The sequence below is a fragment of the Coffea eugenioides genome, chromosome 5 (assembly GCF_003713205.1).
Source record: "Coffea eugenioides isolate CCC68of chromosome 5, Ceug_1.0, whole genome shotgun sequence".
In the NCBI taxonomy this organism is placed as follows: domain Eukaryota; kingdom Viridiplantae; phylum Streptophyta; class Magnoliopsida; order Gentianales; family Rubiaceae; genus Coffea; species Coffea eugenioides.
This window is the reverse complement of record NC_040039.1, coordinates 41,523,721-41,544,204: the sequence shown is the minus strand read 5'-3', so window position 1 is coordinate 41,544,204 and position 20,484 is coordinate 41,523,721.

Here is a 20,484-nt window from a genome sequence, read left to right as displayed (position 1 = left end):
CCATTAGTTGTAATAGACATGATCTATATGAAGACAGCTTAATATTCAATTTTTGGCTGCTACAATCATGAATAGAACATATCATCATCTTTGAGTAGAGATTTTGCTTTCTACTGCTATGTGAGAATCTTTTCAAGGGTTTAACCCATCATTCACAATTTTTTTTTTTAAAAAAAGAAACCATCATTTTCAAGGGTTTAACCCATTGACCAAGAATTTAGTTAGTATCTGTTTTTCTTGTTTATGTTAAATTTATGAAAGCAATTCTAGGATCAAAATTTGGTAGTTGGGGAAAATTCCTAACAACAACATGCACAAGAAAAAAAAAAGGAGTATGCTAGAAAAATTCTTATGTTTAAATCTTATTCTTGAATTCTTGAAAGAAAAACACAACAACATGCAAACATTTCCTGAACCGCTTCTTATGATTCCCAGAAAGAAAAGGGCAAAAAAAAGAAAGTAAAAAAATGTACTAACTTACAAGAGAAATATGACAATTTGAAAATGTTTGATGCTGTCTCCACCTACCTCCCTTTCTTGCACAATTTGCACAAAGCCATATGTTCATTGGCTCGTCTTTGTTGACCAAAAAGCTGGACAATTTTCTTCCATTTATTATAATTAATTTTTTGACATTAGAAAGTTGAGAATTATATGATGTTGTTTGTGGTGGTGACCATGTTTTGTAGGCCAAATAATTTTTTTTAAAGAGTATTTATATAATAAAATCCCTAAAACCAGCCAGCCATGTGATGGAGCACACGTTTTTAGCTGGGAATGCTATTAGATGCCCACTTATCTATGAATCATGAATGTCTTGTTTAATTATGTTGTAAAAAAATTCTACATGGCATCATTTTGAAAGAGTTTTTTTTTGTTTTTTTTGGTCTTAGAAATTGAGAAATGAGAAATGAAGATGAAAATAATGAAATTCAGGACAAGTTTTTTTTTGTCTTTGAAATGTGACTGGTATAGATTAAGGCCCTTGAAGTTTTGTGTCTATGTCTATTATCAACAAAAGTTCAATTTTGGTTTCATTTAAGCCCTTACTTGATCACAAAGGTCAATAAATGAGGGCAAAATATTAGCATACCATGGTGGTGATCTATCATCTATAATTACAAAATTACAAAATCCACCAGAATCCAACCACAATAGCCATGGGAGGAAACAAAATTACAAAGAATCTGTGGCTATTTCCCCTTCAATGGTATTGTGTGGTGCACTAATTTGCAGTAATATTGTGGTTTTCCAATTCTATTGAGTATTTATTTCTTCTCCAGGAGTAGAGGGAGAAAGGGATGCTACTATGGACAACAACAAGAGCAAGGGAAGAACTTTTTATCAATTGAGTTACCCTCTTGCAAGAATTTTCCAATTTTTGGGGCTCAATTGAAGAAAAATCAAATATTTTTTATAAGTCCAAATTGCCATTAGTGCTTTAGAATTGTCTTTCTTTTTTTTTTTTTTGCCCGAGTATTCAAAGCAGGATCTAGTGTCGTCGGGCATATCAATAGGATCATGCCCAATTCTTTTTTTTTTTTTTTTTCCTTCTCAAGAATGGAATTTAAGAAGCGAAAAAGAGAAATGAGGGATTTGAACTCAGATCAAGATCTCATTGACTTTTCTTTAAATTTTAATTTTATAGGAGCCACTACAGCAATCTCATACGTAACATCGTATTCAAGAAATTTATAATACAAGCTATTCCTTCAATGGACAATATTAATATATAATTAAGTTTGAGGGACTAGAACTACGAAAACTAGTTCTAGAAAACATTTTGGTTTCCATGATTTTGCTTATAGAGAAATGAACCTTTTAGCTCAAAGGGATATATATATTTAGAAAAAAGGAAATTAAAACTAGCTTTCCCGTATCACAAATATCATAAATTCTGCAGCTAGAATATTTTCAATCAGCCATAGCAATTGTATTAAGCTGAAGACGTCTTTCCAAAGGCACCAGTAATTAGAAGGAAAAAATGAAAAAAAAAAAATACTTACAGTTCTCTGAATTGAATTGATACTTGCCTTCATCCTTTTGTCATTGGACCAGAACATGATCCCTTGTACTAATTAGAATTACAAATAGAACTGGATCCAAACTAGGGATACTTAGGGAATTCGATATTGGGATAGAAAGAGAAGAACTCCATTACCCAACAACAAGATTGAAGTCTTTAAAGTACTTAATTATTTGTACTATGATATGAAGTACACCAAGGGCTTAGGCTTTCATGGTGGACGTACAAAACTGCATTTGTACTTTTACAATGTTGGTTTTTTGTGCCTCTTTTATCTCCGTTTTTTCTTTTTTTTTTTTTTTTTTTTCAAGAACCCTTTTATATCCTTTAGTGTGTACCTAAGTGCATATGCCCATTTCGTCTATTAGGCCCAAACCAATTATGTGTGTGTGTGTGTGTTTTTTTTGGTGTTCTCCTCTGGATGTTTTTATTATTTTCCTTTTTTTTAATGTTACATTTGAATTTATTTTAGATTTGGTTATTAGATCTGAATTTTTTTTCGAATTTTGAATCTATTTTGACAGTATTCACCATCATTATTGGAGTTTAAAATCGTTGATTCGTAAATCAAGCGATTACAACATGCACAAAGGGAGCTGTAACGATTTATTTGTTGTAAAACAGCTTTCAAATTTCTTGTATTTTTCAAATTTGTTTATAATTTTTTGGATTAATTATATCTATTAAATTGCAGATCTATAATGTCTAATACATGTTTAATTTGCCGTTAGGACAGTGATGTAGATCAAATTGTACTGGATGATTTTTAGCAATTTGTTAATGAGTTTTGCTTTTTATCAAAAAAATTATGGGTAAAACAAAGAAATGTAAGTATACATTAAATCAAGTAAAATATACAACAATTGCACAATTATATGAAAATTCCAATTGTGTTACCCCTTCGCTCAGAAATAATTACTTCAGACTATGTACAAGCCTCTCTGGAACTCTCTGAAAACAGGCCGAGCTTAGTATGACCCACTTGGAAAATGGAAGTTCAATTTCCCATCCTCAGCCCAGCCCATTTTCAAGTAAAAATTGTCCCTTTTTTGATGGGCAATGTGGGCCGAGTTTGGGTCGGACCAACCAAATTGATTTTGCAACGTCGAAGAGAAATTTATTATCTGCTTTAATGAAATTGTTTTCTTGATTTCATCGGTAGGGTCGCTCCTTTGGGCATTGTTAAAATGTAGTTCAAATATTAATTTCTTTGAAAAAATAAAGTTAATTAAGAAATTATATAAATATAAGGAAATGTAATAATTATTAGTGTATGTATTCACATAATAGGTTAGATGCATTAGAGGGTGTCCAACTAACATACATTAGAAAAACCCTTATTGAAATGAGTAGCTTAAACATCAACATGTAAGCAGATTTCATTCAAATAAGGGTAAAATATAGAAAAGCCCTTTAAAGTTAAACGAACATACAGAATGATCTTTTATAGTTTCGAAATATACACTTTGGTATCTCGTGATTTGAACTAATTTAAAAAGCGACGAAAATCATCTGAATTTCTTTTGCATGTACTAAAAACAAACAAATTTTCAATTGATATACCTATTACACCCTTAGGGTTATAATATAGAAAAAGCCCATGTGGTTTAGCAAACCTATGGAAAAACTCCCTTATAGTTTCAAATCATACAATCCAAATCCAATACTTGTGCTTTGAACTAATGTGAAAAATCAACAAAAATCATTTAAATTAATGAGTTTAAGGTTGTTCGACATGAAAAATAATTTTTAAATCAAAATTTAGCTGATATGCTTATTGAACCCTTTAGAACTCGTAAAATTTTCAATAACAACTCAAACTCCCAAATACAACTCACCTTATTTCTATACATAAAATAAATAAATAAAAATTTCCAAATAAAACTCAACTTATTTCTATACACAAAATAGATAAATAAAAACTTTCAAATACAGCTAACTTTATTCTTATGTATAAAATAAATAAATAAAAGCGGCATGTAACCATAGGGCGCTTTTTCTGTAGGTTGGTTTAACCACAGGGGGCTTTCCCATAAGTTTGCTTAATGGGATGGTTGTTAGAAGGTCTTTTATTGCTTATATATATTAGGGTAATTGTATCACTTTATCCGCCTCTGTTAGTTCTGACAATTTCCGTTGTTATTTCAAATTAGTTCAAATCATGCGAAGTCGAAATGTATGATTTGAAACTACAAGGGGATTTTCCGTAATTTAGCTTAACCACAGTGTCGCGCCCCACTTTTCGATGAGTGTGGTGTGAATGTGATGTGTGGTGTGAACGTGTGCAAAATGAAAAGTAAAAAGGCCATGGGACTTTGGAAAGCGACGATTTGGCCAAATGAAATTTTAAAAAGGGTTTTTAAATATGAAAACGGAGTCGCCACTTGGTATAGATTTGGGGTGTACCAAGTCACCCAAAAAGTGTTTTTAAAAGACAAAGTAGCAAAACCCTTTTTTAAAACGACTCCTAGTCCACGTAAGCCAAAGAAAAAGGTTCGGGGGTCACGTTTGACGAAGGGGAAGGCAAGGATAAAATCCAAGGCACCCCTTCGACCTAGCCAAGGCTAGTTGCGTGACTTAAACCAATTTTTCCTAATTTTTCTACCCAAGGTATGTATCGCGTGTTTGGATATGTCTATATGAATGCAAAAAACCTAGACCTAGGGGGACATGGGGGAAATTTATCTTCAAAGGTTGAGTGGTGCCAATCACATTAATTGTGAAGCCCAATAATGATCCTTTTGGAGAGGTCACACCTAAACCTAAATGACGTGAAAAATGAGTGGAATGCATGCCATGTGAAAGTGTGAGTTTGTGTGAAATGAGAAAAATGATAACAGTAATAAGATAAGAGTGAAGGTGTGCAAATGTAGATGAAAGTACTCGTGTGCGAGTGAAGATAAAATGCTCGTGTGCAAGTGAAGATAAAAGGGTTCGTGTGCAAGTGGAGACAAAAATGTGTTCGTGTGCAAGTGAAGACAAAAATGTGTTCGTGTGCAAGTGAAGGTGATAAAAAGGTGCATGTGTGCAAATGAGACAAAAGTGAAAGTGTAACGATAGAGTGGATTGAGAATGCATGAGCCTAGGGAATTCATGCATATTGGGTACGGGGAGACCTAAATCGTGACTTGATTTTCCCTTTGATTAGAAGGCGAAACTAGCGTGCTAAGGCTATCGAGTAGCCACACTCGCTCGTTTCCCTTATCGGAAGGGGACACTCAAGCAAAATGAACCCTATAACTAGTATGGGATGCAAAACCTAAAATGAGGGGAAAGGGAGTCGAGGAGCATGCCAAATGATAAAACTAAGGGAAATGCTTGATATGTAGTGAACAGGCAAATAATGCATTAATGAAAAACAAAGGAAAAATCCTATTGGGTCTAGCGTTGGACTAGCCCTTTCTATGAATTCCTAATGAAATAATGAGCCACAACTAGCGTTGGACTAGTGTGGTGACGTACATTCATCAATTCCATTCATTCATGGTTATGAAAGCAAGTAGACATGCCAAAACGCTCGTAAACACGTAGCACGTAGCACTTAGCATGCTCGACTAGATACAAGAGCCTACTAAAGCAATTTAACACGTAACAACAAAAACAAGCAACCAAGGGGAAGGGGAAATGGACAGATGCTCTCCGAGCCCTATCTATTACAAGCCAAGAGGTGTACACATACCCCATAAAAGCATAAAGGGGAAGGGAAAATGGACCAAATGCTCTTCGAGCCCTATCTATTACAAGCCAAGAGGTGTACACATACCCCATAAAACTTAAATAAAAGTAAAAAGCAAGTAAATGCACGCAGGGAGGTAAGGAAAGCGAAGTAGACATGCATGTTCACATAACACGTAGGAGCACATAAGGTCAAATGTAGTGCAAATGAGGGATAGAGTGTACCTCCCTTGAATTGACGCCCCAATGAAGTGAAATTATTCAATTACCCTCCAAAATAATAAAAAGGTCAAGGCACCACTTTATTTAAGAAAAATTAAAAGAAAGGGGCAAAACAAAGCTCACTTAGCCATAAAGTCCCTAAAGTCATAACTTCAGCGCAATTGAAACAAAGCATGGTAGTTAATTGACGCAAATCAGCAATGAAGTTGCACAAATTAACATGACCAAGGACCAAATGGATGAAATTATTTAATTGGTTGGGTCATAGTGAAATGAAGGGAGACTTGGGGGTCAAAGTGCAATTTTGGAAATTATTTTCATGCAAAACATGCAACTACGTGAAGCTTAAATTTCTGCAACTTCCAACTAAATATCTCTGCTGTAATTTTTCTGCACACAAACTTCGGTACTCGATGCAACTTTCAGCAAACAAAGGTTCACACCAACTGAAGTTAACTTCACACAACTCAACATTTACTAACAAATGAAATCTTGGAGGCATGTCACGCAAGCTACAAAAATTAACAAGATTCTGCAGCCAGACTTCGGCAATTGATGAAACTCTTGGCAAGACAGTGCAGCAAAATAAACTCAAGGTCTGCTAAACTATGACCTGAAATTTCCAGCAAAACACACCCATTGCACCATGTGATACCCAAAGCAAAAGAAAGAACCAATGCGACCCAGGAACAACAAATGAATCTTTAAAAGTAAGCTAACAGGACCACTTCGGCAACTCAAAAAGAAGGAAAAAAAAATCTATTTGCGCGGCTGAAACATGATCAAGAAGAATGCTCGGTTATACTAATCTAGCACTGACTCAGTACAAAATCCTCATATATTCCAGAAGGAAGACTCCACAAGACTCCTAATCATGAAATGTTACCAGGCCATGGAATAGATTCAACCAATATGATGATGCCATCACTATCCGGATGAAGATTAACAAAACAAAATGTGCGTGGGTCTGATAGGTTGCTGTGCAAGTCGTGGTGCAGCATTTTAACAAATGATTGTTCTAGCTAACATGGAGCTTATGGTTTTATACAATGGAAGGGAAAACCTTAAGATACTAAAAACAAAATCAGGTCACCACAGCGAGATCACAGGCAAAGGAAACAAAACAGGCGTGTGAACATGCAAATTGGGAGGAAGCGTATGCAATTTCTGATATTTCGAAATCTAGCAACTTCATGCGGCAACAACAAGTTTCAAACAGCAACAAAGATTCAACCATTCTCGAATAAAAAAAAAATCAAATCTTTGTGATATCAGTCATTATCCAAGATAAAACCGCGGGCCATGTCCATTAGATTTTGGGACAGAAAATGTAAGCTGATGGCTTTTTCTTAGATTCACAAACTTTCCACAATATAAATTCAAAACACGACCCACACACATTCACAAGACTTGGTTTTTCTCTCATAAACAAAGAAACGGAATCTTGGGGAACATGCTACAGGAAAGGCAGAAGGGTAGACAGAAAACAAAAATTTCCATGAGCAAAGTCCCGAAAACTCACGCAGTACTTGTATTTCTTGATGAATCGAAGATGATGAAGGTGACGTTGGGGCTCCTCCTCCTTGCTGCGCCGTCCCTCTCTAGTTCTCCCTTGGCTCTCCAACCTCGCGGTCCTCAACTCTCTCGAAGCTCTCAGCCGCCCAGTCCTCTCTTTGTTTTCTTTCAAAAGCCCTCAGCCCGTAACCTCTCCAAAACCTCCGTAACCCTTTTCTTGTTTTCTAGCCCTCTCCAGATTTCTCTCACAGATTTCCCTCGTCACCCTCAGCTCCCCCTGCGGCTACTGTTTTCTGTCCTATTTATATGAGCTAACCACCCCCAAAACCCTGTGTTTAATGGTCAGCAATCATCCCCGTCCAGCCCCCTTTTTCTTGGCCATTTGATCAGCATCCCTTCGTCCTTTGCACGCTGCAATAAAAATGCAGCGTGCAAACGGCGACATTTTTTTTTTTTTTTTACAACTAATTAATTAAACAAAATTGATAATAATAATAATAATAATAATAACAAAAACAACTTAATTAACATTAAATAAAAATAAATAAACCAGAAACAACACAATGCAACTTTCCAATTTCTTTTTTTTCATTTTTCCATTTTTCTCTTTTTTTCAAAATAACTTAATAAAAATAAAATAAAATGCCAAAAGGTTGAATTTAAAAGAAATAAACATATTTTGTGATCAATTTTCTTTTTCTTTGAGAAATTCTACGCTAAAATGGCTAAAATCACTAAAACTAAAAGTAAATACAACTAATTGTGACAAATAAAAATAGAACAAATAAACAACGAATAGTAAATAAATAAATAATAAAACACCAAAAATTTGGTGTCTACAGTTTGCCCCTCTTTGTCTAAGTTTTGAAAAAACTTGAGACAAAGAAGTAGACACCAAATACTTACCTGTACCACTCAGTTGCCCCTATTCGGAGGACTGACCTAAACAAGGAATTTCAAACATGGGACTGGCCCGAACAGAATTGTAAACGGGATAGACCCGGATAGAAATGTAAATAGGATAGACCCAAGCAGAAATGTAATGGGATAGACCCAGACAAAAATTGAAAATTTAAAATTGGGATAGACCCACGGGATAGACTCGGACAGAAATGTAAAATTGGGATAGACCCACGGGATAGACCCGAACAGAAATGTAAAATTGGGATAGACCCACGGGATAGACCCGAACAGAAATGAAAAATGGGATAAACCCACGGGATAGACCCGAACAGAAAATGTAAAATGGGATAAACCCACGGGATAGACCCGGACAGAAATGTAAAATTGGGATAGACCCACGGGATAGACCCGAACAGAAATGTAAAATTGGGATAGACCCACGGGATAGACCCGAACAGAAATTTAAAATTGGGATAGACCCACGGGATAGACCCGGACAGAAATTTAAAATTGGGATAGACCCACGGATAGACCCGAACAGAAATTTAAATTTGGGATAGACCCACGGGATAGACCCGGACAGAAATTTAAAATTGGGATAGACCCGCGGGATAGACCGAACAGAAATTTAAAATTGGGATAGACCCACGGGATAGACCCGAACAGAAATTTAAAATTGGGATAGACCCACGGGATAGACCCGGACTGGAATGTAAATTTGGGATAGACCCACGGGATAGACCCGGACAGAAATTTAAAATTGGGATAGACCCACGGGATAGACCCGAACAGAAATTTAAAATTGGGATAGACCCGGACAGAAATTTAAACTTGGGATAGACCCACGGGATAGACCCGGACAGAAATTTAAATTGGATTTGATCTGTCAAGATATAAGAAATTAAATTTTGATTTTCCAAGAAACAAAAATTTGAACTTGATTTTCGATTTTTGACTTTTGAATTTTTCTGATTTTTCGAGAGAATCTTTTTCCAAAAATAATTTGCCCCAGTGTAGGGCCCTTTTCCCTTCTTTCTTCTCTTTCTTCGGCATCGGCCTTCTACATCGCCAGATGCTTTTCGTCGACTTCAACTGTGAATACCTGCACAGGGCTTACGTGCACTCAAATGAGCGTGACTGATTTGAAAAATGCATTATTTTGATTCTTGGACGAAATCCTCAATTGGACTACAAAAATATTTGCCCCTGTGTGGGCTTATTTTGCAAACTTTTGCAAATAAAAATTTTGCCCCAGTTTGGGCCCATTTGATTGCAAAAATTGGTTTAGATGATTTCCCATTTACTTGAACAAAGAAAAACCGCACTTTCTAAAATTTAGAAAAGAGTGCACATACAACAATGTGAAGAAACTTTAATCGTCAAGTTTGAACTCATGCAGAAATTTCATGATGAATTCCTCGAAATAACACCAAATTTAAGAAGAAGATTTCTTCCTTACTTTTAGCATTGGTGCTTAGGGTAATGGGTCACCACTTCTGGTTGACTCATCTTTTCAGGACCAATCAGGTGACTTTATTTTTTGAAATGGCCAAGGAAATGGGAGATAAGAATCTGTCTCATTTTTGTGCCCCAGTTGTATGTAATCCATTCAATGTCACATCTTAGTGAAAGCAAAGAGTTTGTTACCCTTATTTTCAAGAAAACTTAGTCAACATACAAGCTTTCTAGGCTTGTAACGTATGGACAGAAGTGATAGCTAAACATGTGGAAACGGGTTATGCCCTTATGATCACAAATGATTGATGGATTTCGTACGAGCATAATCGTCACTTTGGATTGTCATGAAAGAATAAGTCAACGATGGACTTTATTAGCTTGTAATTTGGCTTGAAAACGATAGCTAAAGAAGCAATTTTCAAAGGACATTGCACTGAAGATCGCATTTTTCAACATCGCCCTCATCTGGACTCCAGGTTCTTGGACTTGGTTTGACTTTTTATCATCACCCAACAGGGTCTTTCAACATCAAATCCTTTTGCATCTTTCTTTGCATTCATTTTGCTCATTTTTCCTTTTCTTTTTCCCCCTTCGCGGGGTTTCACATGAAGAGCAGTGTCAACCTCACACCTAATCAATTCAGAATACAGCAAAAACTTCCGGCATCAGAAATTTGCTTGACAGGGCTATTGCAAAGAACAGAAGTCAGGACTTTCGGTTTTGTAATGGGGTCAGGTGGGGTGCTTTAGAAAAGTTAAGGCTTAAAAACAGATTTCAAAACTGGTTTGAAGAATCTGAGATCGCATTGTTGCGCCAACCCTATTTTAGGGTAAAATCAGAATTTGCCTCAGTTTATGCTCGATTGAGGCTTTTTACTTTCATTTTCTTTCTTTTTTGTTTTTGACTCTCCGGCTTTTTGCCATTCTTTGAAATTTGCCCCAGTTTATTTTTGAACTGAGGTTCTCTTTTTCTTCCTTTGTTTTTGATCTTGTTGCTTTTCACTTTTGAGACTTCTTGAAACTTTTCCTCTTCAACTCAAACTTGCCCCCAGTGTGGGGTTTGCGATTCTCAGGGGTTGCCAAACGAAATAATTTATTCTGATGGCTCAAAAGGGATAACTAGGGATAGAATGTTCGATTGGAAAAGAAGATGGCCTGACTTGTATTCCGTTCCTTACAATAACTCTGAAAGGAAATTTTCGCTAATGCGAAATTTTTTGCGTGTATCTGAATTAACTGACTGAGGAAGACCCTTGTTCGTCCATATTTGTGAAACGTAGGCGATCCGTGCGGACAAAACTCTTCCCTTTCTTTCTTCTTCTTTTTTTCAAACCTGGACCCCAAGTGGAATCAAATTTCCCCAATTTGCGGTTCCCTCCTTATTCTAGCATTTTTGCTTTTCTCTTTTTTCAAAATTCCCCAATCTCCTTCCCCAATGTGGGGTGCGATCATATGTGCAGTCGAAAAGAACCACCAATTTTTGCTCAAATGAGGATGCAAGGGATAAATAGTGTTTGGATTGTAGAAACGATGGCCAAAGTATCATTCTTACACTTCATGACAACCAAAGTAACGAAACGGTCATTGAAAATCCATTCCCCTATTTGATATTTGAAAATTTTCCAATATAGGGTAGAGATCATTAAGGCCTTTATTTGAAACGAAATTATTCTTTCATAGGCTCAAATGGGAGAGCAAGTGATAAAAATCTGTATAGGTAGTGAAACAAATGCTCAAAGTATCATTCCAAATTTTCAAAACAAACAAGAATAATGCACATTTTTGCTTTCATTTAGATGTGAATTGAATCCGGTTAAACCAATGGGGATTTTTCCAAGCAAAGAATGTCCCAATTTGCAATTTATCAATCAATGTGACTGATTTTATTTTGAGGTTAAATGAAGGAAAAAAGATATCTCATTGGGCCTTCTGAATGACCATCTTTTAATTCTGAACACTCTTATTGTGAATTTTCAGGTCGGAGGTTGAAAAAATCCCAATTTAGTCTTATTTCTTAAAATTCATCATGAAATCTCCAATGAATAAGAATAAAGAATGAAATGTACATAAATATACACAAAACAATGATTGTCCAAAAAGTTTATTGCTGAAAAAGTTTGAAACAAATTTTCTCATTCAATTACGATACAAGTGAGAAGAGAGAAACTTGTAAAGAGCTCCACATATACACTTTTTGTTTCCTTTTCAAATATACAAAATTTCCCTTTGGAAAACAATTACAACATCTCTCAGAGGGTTTTCATCGTAGGATCCGCCCAAGAATCAAATAACACTTGTAATCTTCAAACTTTATTGGATTAAAATTATCATCAGATATAGAAGAACATTTTCGTCTTATTGAAATATTTTTATGAATGCAGGGGAGGGGGGAAACAAAAGAAAAATACCCCGAGTTAGTAGGCAAAACTGCAAAATCGGTATGCATGTCCTATGGGAGAACCCTTTTATGCCAAGGGTAGGCCTAGCATGAAAATGCAATCCTCCAGAGCAGGCACTATACAATACCTGATGGATCCAATCAGCTCATGGAGTGAAAAATAATTTTGAAAGAATTTGGTCAATTGGGGTGACGAGAGATTTGTCAAAATGAGGTCAACGTCCGAATAGATTGATCACCTTTGATTTGCAAAAGGCACGGGTTTGACCTTGACGAACTTCCCATCGAAAAGATTGGAATTCGTTTTAACAAATTTTCTCAGTGAATTACGGGTCAAAACCCTAATTGATCAAATGATTGGATGCAATGGACGATTTTTCAAAATTGACTAGATCTCCCAATTTGGAATTTGACAATGAAATCCTAATAGGGCAAATGGGTTGAATGAAATTGACAATTTATTTAAAATCGACCGAATTACCCTAAAAGGGAAACAGGTCAAATGAATTGAATGAAATTTATCCGAAATTAATCAGATCACCCTAAAAAGGGTAAATTGATCAAATAGATTGAACGAAACATGATTTATTCAAAATCGGCTCGGTTGCCCTAAAAATGGGTAAATTGGTCAAATGAATGAAATTGAATTAGGGATATATTCAAAAATCGGCCGAATGACCCTAACAAGGGTAAATTGGTCAAATGAATTGACAATTTATTCAAAACCGACCAGGTGACCCTCAAAGGGTAAATTGGTCAAATGCATTAATGATTTATTGAATGAATCGACCGGATGACCCTAAAAAGGGTAATTTGGTCAATTGAATTGATAATTTATGCAAAAATCGACCGGATGACCCTAAAAAGGGTACATTGGTCAAATGGATTGGATGAAATGAATTTATTCAAAAATGACTAGATTGAACTAAAATTGAATGAATTGGAAAAAAAATGGATTGGATAAGATGGATGATTTGTTCAAAAATCGATTGAATTATTCGCCCCTACCGGGTGGTTTCAAGAAATCATTACAATGCCTTGGTCTATGAGCTTCTAAAATCAAAATTTGGCCTCTATATTTATCGTCTCAACAATGAGGAATCATTTCTTCGAATTAACGTCCTTTTACGCAAGGGAATTTTACCAATTTTGAGAAAATGGCCAAAAAGTGATTATTAGATGCTCATATTCCAAAAAATTGCATCATGAAAATGATCGGATCTTTACCTTACCTTGTGCACTACCCCTTCGGACGGTACGAGAAAGGTAAACGTGCAAGTCTCATTGGATTAAGTATCCGAGACACAAGGTGGCTTATTCCTAAACACGGGATTCCCTATGTGGCATTCCCTTTCTATGGTTTATGCATGATGCCAGTTTATTAAAGCTATGTAAATATGTGACAAACATGAAATGTGAGCTAAAGGACATAAATAATGCAACGGGGGGAAAAGGTCTAAACATGAAATGTATTTACTGAAAAGTAAGTGCAAAGACTGAAATTTAGACATGTGAGCTATCTAGTGGGTGAGTCACTAAAAGAGTGCCAAAGAGGCCTCTTATTGCTAAGGCACATGAATGCAAACCAAGGAAACAATGAAATGGTTAGTGCAGTTGATAGTACACATAACACATTGGGAGCAATTAAGAAAAGAAATACGATAAAAGCCAATAAAAGGGGTGGAACCCCTTCCCTCGTGCCTAATTGTGCTTAAAATAGGGTGAGGCTGACTCTAACCTAGGCAAATGCTATTATGGATGCATGAGGTTTGGTTCACTAATGCCTAGACTCGATAAAGCTTCGGCTCCCAAGCCTTCAGACCTAAAGGCGAAGGGTCATCACTCCCAGGGCCTTTGATCGGTGGCTCGAGTGATCCCTTAGGTAGAGCTATGGGCGCAGAGCACACCATCCGCCTACCCAAGGCAATCGGTCCTAGTCCTACAAGGCGGTGTGGGATGGCGCCCACGAAAATAAAAATAAAATGGGATAAAGCAAGTAAACATGCACGTATGAAGTGTTTCCCTATTTTGAGGGAAGGGGTGAGAACCACGCGAGGCTCTAAAGGTGACACACCCCCCCAAATGCAATGCAAGCGCGAGATAATCAAGTAAACAACATCCAATCAACCAATCACACATACGTGAGTGAGGGAATAGTTGGATACGCGCGCGAGGCAAAAGGCCCTAAAAATGAAAAATGCAACCCTAATATCCAAATGCAATGCATAGAAAGGGTAGAAAAGGGAAAAGAATGGCCAAATCAAATGCTTGGACCCACTTAGGAAGTCCCCAGTGGAGTCGCCAACTGTCGCGCCCCACTTTTTGATCGAATGAAATGTGTGAAGTGATGTGTGGTGTGTGAAGTGTGGTGTGAACGTGTGCAAAATGAAAAGTAAAAAGGCCATGGGACTTTGGAAAGCGACGATTTGGCCAAATGAAATTTTAAAAAGGGTTTTTTAAATATGAAAACGGAGTCGCCACTTGGTATAGATTTGGGGTGTACCAAGTCACCCAAAAAGTGTTTTTAAAAGACAAAGTAGCAAAACCCTTTTTAAAACGACTCCTAGTCCACGTAAGCCAAAGAAAAAGGTTCGGGGGTCACGTTTGACAAAGGGGAAGGCAAGGATAAAAATCCAAGGCACCCCTTCGACCTAGCCAAGGCTAGTTGCGTGACTTAAACCAATTTTTCCTAATTTTTCTACCCAAGGTATGTATCGCGTATTGGATATGTCTATATGAATGCAAAAACCTAGACCTAGGGGGACATGGGGGAAATTTCTCTTCAAAGGTTGAGTGGTGCCAATCACATTAATTGTGAAGCCCAATAATGATCCTTTTGGAGAGGTCACACCTAAACCTAAATGACGTGAAAAATGAGTGGAATGCATGCCATGTGAAAGTGTGAGTTTGTGTGAAATGAGAAAAATGATAACAGTAATAAGATAAGAGTGAAGGTGTGCAAATGTAGATGAAAGTACTCGTGTGCGAGTGAAGATAAAATGCTCGTGTGCAAGTGAAGATAAAAGGGTTCGTGTGCAAGTGGAGACAAAAATGTGTTCGTGTGCAAGTGAAGACAAAAATGTGTTCGTGTGCAAGTGAAGGTGATAAAAAGGTGCATGTGTGCAAATGAGACAAAAGTGAAAGTGTAACGATAGAGTGGATTGAGAATGCATGAGCCTAGGGAATTCATGCATATTGGGTACGGGGAGACCTAAATCGTGACTTGATTTTCCCTTTGATTAGAAGGCGAAACTAGCGTGCTAAGGCTATCGAGTAGCCACACTCGCTCGTTTCCCTTATCGGAAGGGGACACTCAAGCAAAATGAACCCTATAGCTAGTATGGGATGCAAAACCTAAAATGAGGGGAAAGGGAGTCGAGGAGCATGCCAAATGATAAAACTAAGGGAAATGCTTGATATGTAGTGAACAGGCAAATAATGCATTAATGAAAAACAAAGGAAAAATCCTATTGGGTCTAGCGTTGGACTAGCCCTTTCTATGAATTCCTAATGAAATAATGAGCCACAACTAGCGTTGGACTAGTGTGGTGACGTACATTCATCAATTCCATTCATTCATGGTTATGAAAGCAAGTAGACATGCCAAAACGCTCGTAAACACGTAGCACGTAGCACTTAGCATGCTCGACTAGATACAAGAGCCTACTAAAGCAATTTAACACGTAACAACAAAAACAAGCAACCAAGGGGAAGGGGAAATGGACAGATGCTCTCCGAGCCCTATCTATTACAAGCCAAGAGGTGTACACATACCCCATAAAAGCATAAAGGGGAAGGGAAAATGGACCAAATGCTCTTCGAGCCCTATCTATTACAAGCCAAGAGGTGTACACATACCCCATAAAACTTAAATAAAAGTAAAAAGCAAGTAAATGCACGCAGGGAGGTAAGGAAAGCGAAGTAGACATGCATGTTCACATAACACGTAGGAGCACATAAGGTCAAATGTAGTGCAAATGAGGGATAGAGTGTACCTCCCTTGAATTGACGCCCCAATGAAGTGAAATTATTCAATTACCCTCCAAAATAATAAAAAGGTCAAGGCACCACTTTATTTAAGAAAAATTAAAAGAAAGGGGCAAAACAAAGCTCACTTAGCCATAAAGTCCCTAAAGTCATAACTTCAGCGCAATTGAAACAAAGCATGGTAGTTAATTGACGCAAATCAGCAATGAAGTTGCACAAATTAACATGACCAAGGACCAAATGGATGAAATTATTTAATTGGTTGGGTCATAGTGAAATGAAGGGAGACTTGGGGGTCAAAGTGCAATTTTGGAAATTATTTTCATGCAAAACATGCAACTACGTGAAGCTTAAATTTCTGCAACTTCCAACTAAATATCTCTGCTGTAATTTTTCTGCACACAAACTTCGGTACTCGATGCAACTTTCAGCAAACAAAGGTTCACACCAACTGAAGTTAACTTCACACAACTCAACATTTACTAACAAATGCAATCTTGGAGGCATGTCACGCAAGCTACAAAAATTAACAAGATTCTGCAGCCAGACTTCGGCAATTGATGAAACTCTTGGCAAGACAGTGCAGCAAAATAAACTCAAGGTCTGCTAAACTATGACCTGAAATTTCCAGCAAAACACACCCATTGCACCATGTGATACCCAAAGCAAAAGAAAGAACCAATGCGACCCAGGAACAACAAATGAATCTTTAAAAGTAAGCTAACAGGACCACTTCGGCAACTCAAAAAGAAGGAAAAAAAAATCTATTTGCGCGGCTGAAACATGATCAAGAAGAATGCTCGGTTATACTAATCTAGCACTGACTCAGTACAAAATCCTCATATATTCCAGAAGGAAGACTCCACAAGACTCCTAATCATGAAATGTTACCAGGCCATGGAATAGATTCAACCAATATGATGATGCCATCACTATCCGGATGAAGATTAACAAAACAAAATGTGCGTGGGTCTGATAGGTTGCTGTGCAAGTCGTGGTGCAGCATTTTAACAAATGATTGTTCTAGCTAACATGGAGCTTATGGTTTTATACAATGGAAGGGAAAACCTTAAGATACTAAAAACAAAATCAGGTCACCACAGCGAGATCACAGGCAAAGGAAACAAAACAGGCGTGTGAACATGCAAATTGGGAGGAAGCGTATGCAATTTCTGATATTTCGAAATCTAGCAACTTCATGCGGCAACAACAAGTTTCAAACAGCAACAAAGATTCAACCATTCTCGAATAAAAAAAAAATCAAATCTTTGTGATATCAGTCATTATCCAAGATAAAACCGCGGGCCATGTCCATTAGATTTTGGGACAGAAAATGTAAGCTGATGGCTTTTTCTTAGATTCACAAACTTTCCACAATATAAATTCAAAACACGACCCACACACATTCACAAGACTTGGTTTTTCTCTCATAAACAAAGAAACGGAATCTTGGGGAACATGCTACAGGAAAGGCAGAAGGGTAGACAGAAAACAAAAATTTCCATGAGCAAAGTCCCGAAAACTCACGCAGTACTTGTATTTCTTGATGAATCGAAGATGATGAAGGTGACGTTGGGGCTCCTCCTCCTTGCTGCGCCGTCCCTCTCTAGTTCTCCCTTGGCTCTCCAACCTCGCGGTCCTCAACTCTCTCGAAGCTCTCAGCCGCCCAGTCCTCTCTTTGTTTTCTTTCAAAAGCCCTCAGCCCGTAACCTCTCCAAAACCTCCGTAACCCTTTTCTTGTTTTCTAGCCCTCTCCAGATTTCTCTCACAGATTTCCCTCGTCACCCTCAGCTCCCCCTGCGGCTACTGTTTTCTGTCCTATTTATATGAGCTAACCACCCCCAAAACCCTGTGTTTAATGGTCAGCAATCATCCCCGTCCAGCCCCCTTTTTCTTGGCCATTTGATCAGCATCCCTTCGTCCTTTGCACGCTGCAATAAAAATGCAGCGTGCAAACGGCGACATTTTTTTTTTTTTTTTACAACTAATTAATTAAACAAAATTGATAATAATAATAATAATAATAATAACAAAAACAACTTAATTAACATTAAATAAAAATAAATAAACCAGAAACAACACAATGCAACTTTCCAATTTCTTTTTTTTCATTTTTCCATTTTTCTCTTTTTTTCAAAATAACTTAATAAAAATAAAATAAAATGCCAAAAGGTTGAATTTAAAAGAAATAAACATATTTTGTGATCAATTTTCTTTTTCTTTGAGAAATTCTACGCTAAAATGGCTAAAATCACTAAAACTAAAAGTAAATACAACTAATTGTGACAAATAAAAATAGAACAAATAAACAACGAATAGTAAATAAATAAATAATAAAACACCAAAAATTTGGTGTCTACACACAGAGGGCTTTTTTGTATTTTATCCAAATAACTAAGAATGTTGCTTTTACTTATAAAATAAGAAGTATGCTTTTGGGATGTTTCAGAAATATATTTTTTATAAAAACATCTATAGTAACTAGTTAAACAACACACTAAACCATCGAAAGATAAATACTAACGAAAAATACACCAAAGAAATACCCAAAATATTTAAAATCTCCAAGAGTTAAGAACCCGCCCTTACACACACGTAGAGCTGTTAAGTCAATCAAGTAGCTCGAAAGCTCGTTAGAGCTCGACTCGTTAAGGCTCGAGCTCGGCTCGTTAATTTTGGTTAACGAGTCGAGCTCGAGCTCGAAACATGCTCGTTTAGTTAACGAGCCGAGTAAGCTCGGCTCGTTTGATACTCGAATAGCTCGTTAGAGCTCGTTAATGAAGGGCATATTTGTCATTTTAGAAATCAAAATTATAAAAATTAAAAATTATAGGTTTTTATTAAGGTTAATTTTCACGAGCTCGAGCTCGAGCTCGTGAAGCTCGACTCGTTTGTGATAAACGAGTCGAGCTCGAGCTCGAGCTCGAGCCACATGTACACTTAACGAGCCGAGTTCGAACACATTTTAAAGCTCGTTTTCCTAACGAGCTCGAGTCAAGTTCGACTCGAATTAAACTCGAGTCGAGCTCGGCAGCCAAATACTCGGCTCGACCCCGCTCCCCTTTTCCACCACCACCTCACCTCAACTAGGGGTAGGCAAAAATACTCGTTGACCAAGTTGATCTATGAAAATTAGAATATATGATTTGTATTTCTTGACTAGGCAAAATAGGGTCAAGTACCCATTAATACACGAGGGAGGAGGATTATGATAAGAGGTTTGAGAACCCACGGGTGCCCAACCCATTACTTATATACTTTTTTTTTAAATCTTCGTATATATACATAAAATACAATTTTTTTGAAATAACTAAGTAATTTCATTTAGCATATTGCATACCAATTGTGAGAGGAAATGTATTTTTTATAAGATTCATTTGTAAAGGTCATGAAATTTTTTTTTTCTAGTAGAGTTTATGTGATATAGAACTTATAAAGAAAGGTAATGCTTATCACACTTTTTTTTTTTGTGTGTGATTCTTTTATCTCATTGAATTAATTACATGTAATATTCAAATTTCATTTTTGGCTCAAAAGCATTTGATTAAGAACACTGAAATTGAGAAACAATTTGAACTTTTAATTGAATTGTAATGGATATTGAATAATGATTTTTGAAGTAAGGTGGCTGGAAGAAGAATAAAGTCACAATCATATTGAGAGTAAAAAACCCAGTCAACCCTCAACTTTTTAGGTTTGTGTATTTTTAACCCTCTAGTTAATAAATTTTTTTGCTCCCTTGAACGTCCAACAACGTACATTAACAATTCCTCCGTGCGTCTTTTGCGCCATTATTACTGCTAGCAAAACACCATGTGCAACGCAAAGGTGAAAATGGAAAGGCCAGTCCAGTCAACGTATTACTGGGAAGAGCCCCAAGGAACTCATTTAATCTTATTATTGGGCTCGGGTTGGATTTGCTAGGGATTATGGGTTTCACAAGTTTGAATTCAAATCGGTCGATAGTCATATTCAAATCAGTTAAGGTTTCACGTTACCAAAACTTGTTTACATTGGACCTCTCACTTATTTATATTCTAGGACAAACTGGTTTGAAACGAAACTTGTGAGGCCTCAGATTTGATGATTAGGGTGCTAAGCAACAAAGATTGAGCTAGCGGGTCATATTTTTATGATTCGCGGGAAGGAGTCGGGAAGATCAGAAATTGTAATGCAAGTAACACTACGAAAAATGAATTGATAAAGTGGTAAATACATTAATCGGTGGCATTCGAAAACAAATTATTAATGGTGTGGAAAGGCAATAAATTTGTAACAATTATGCAGCTGAGGAGTAATAT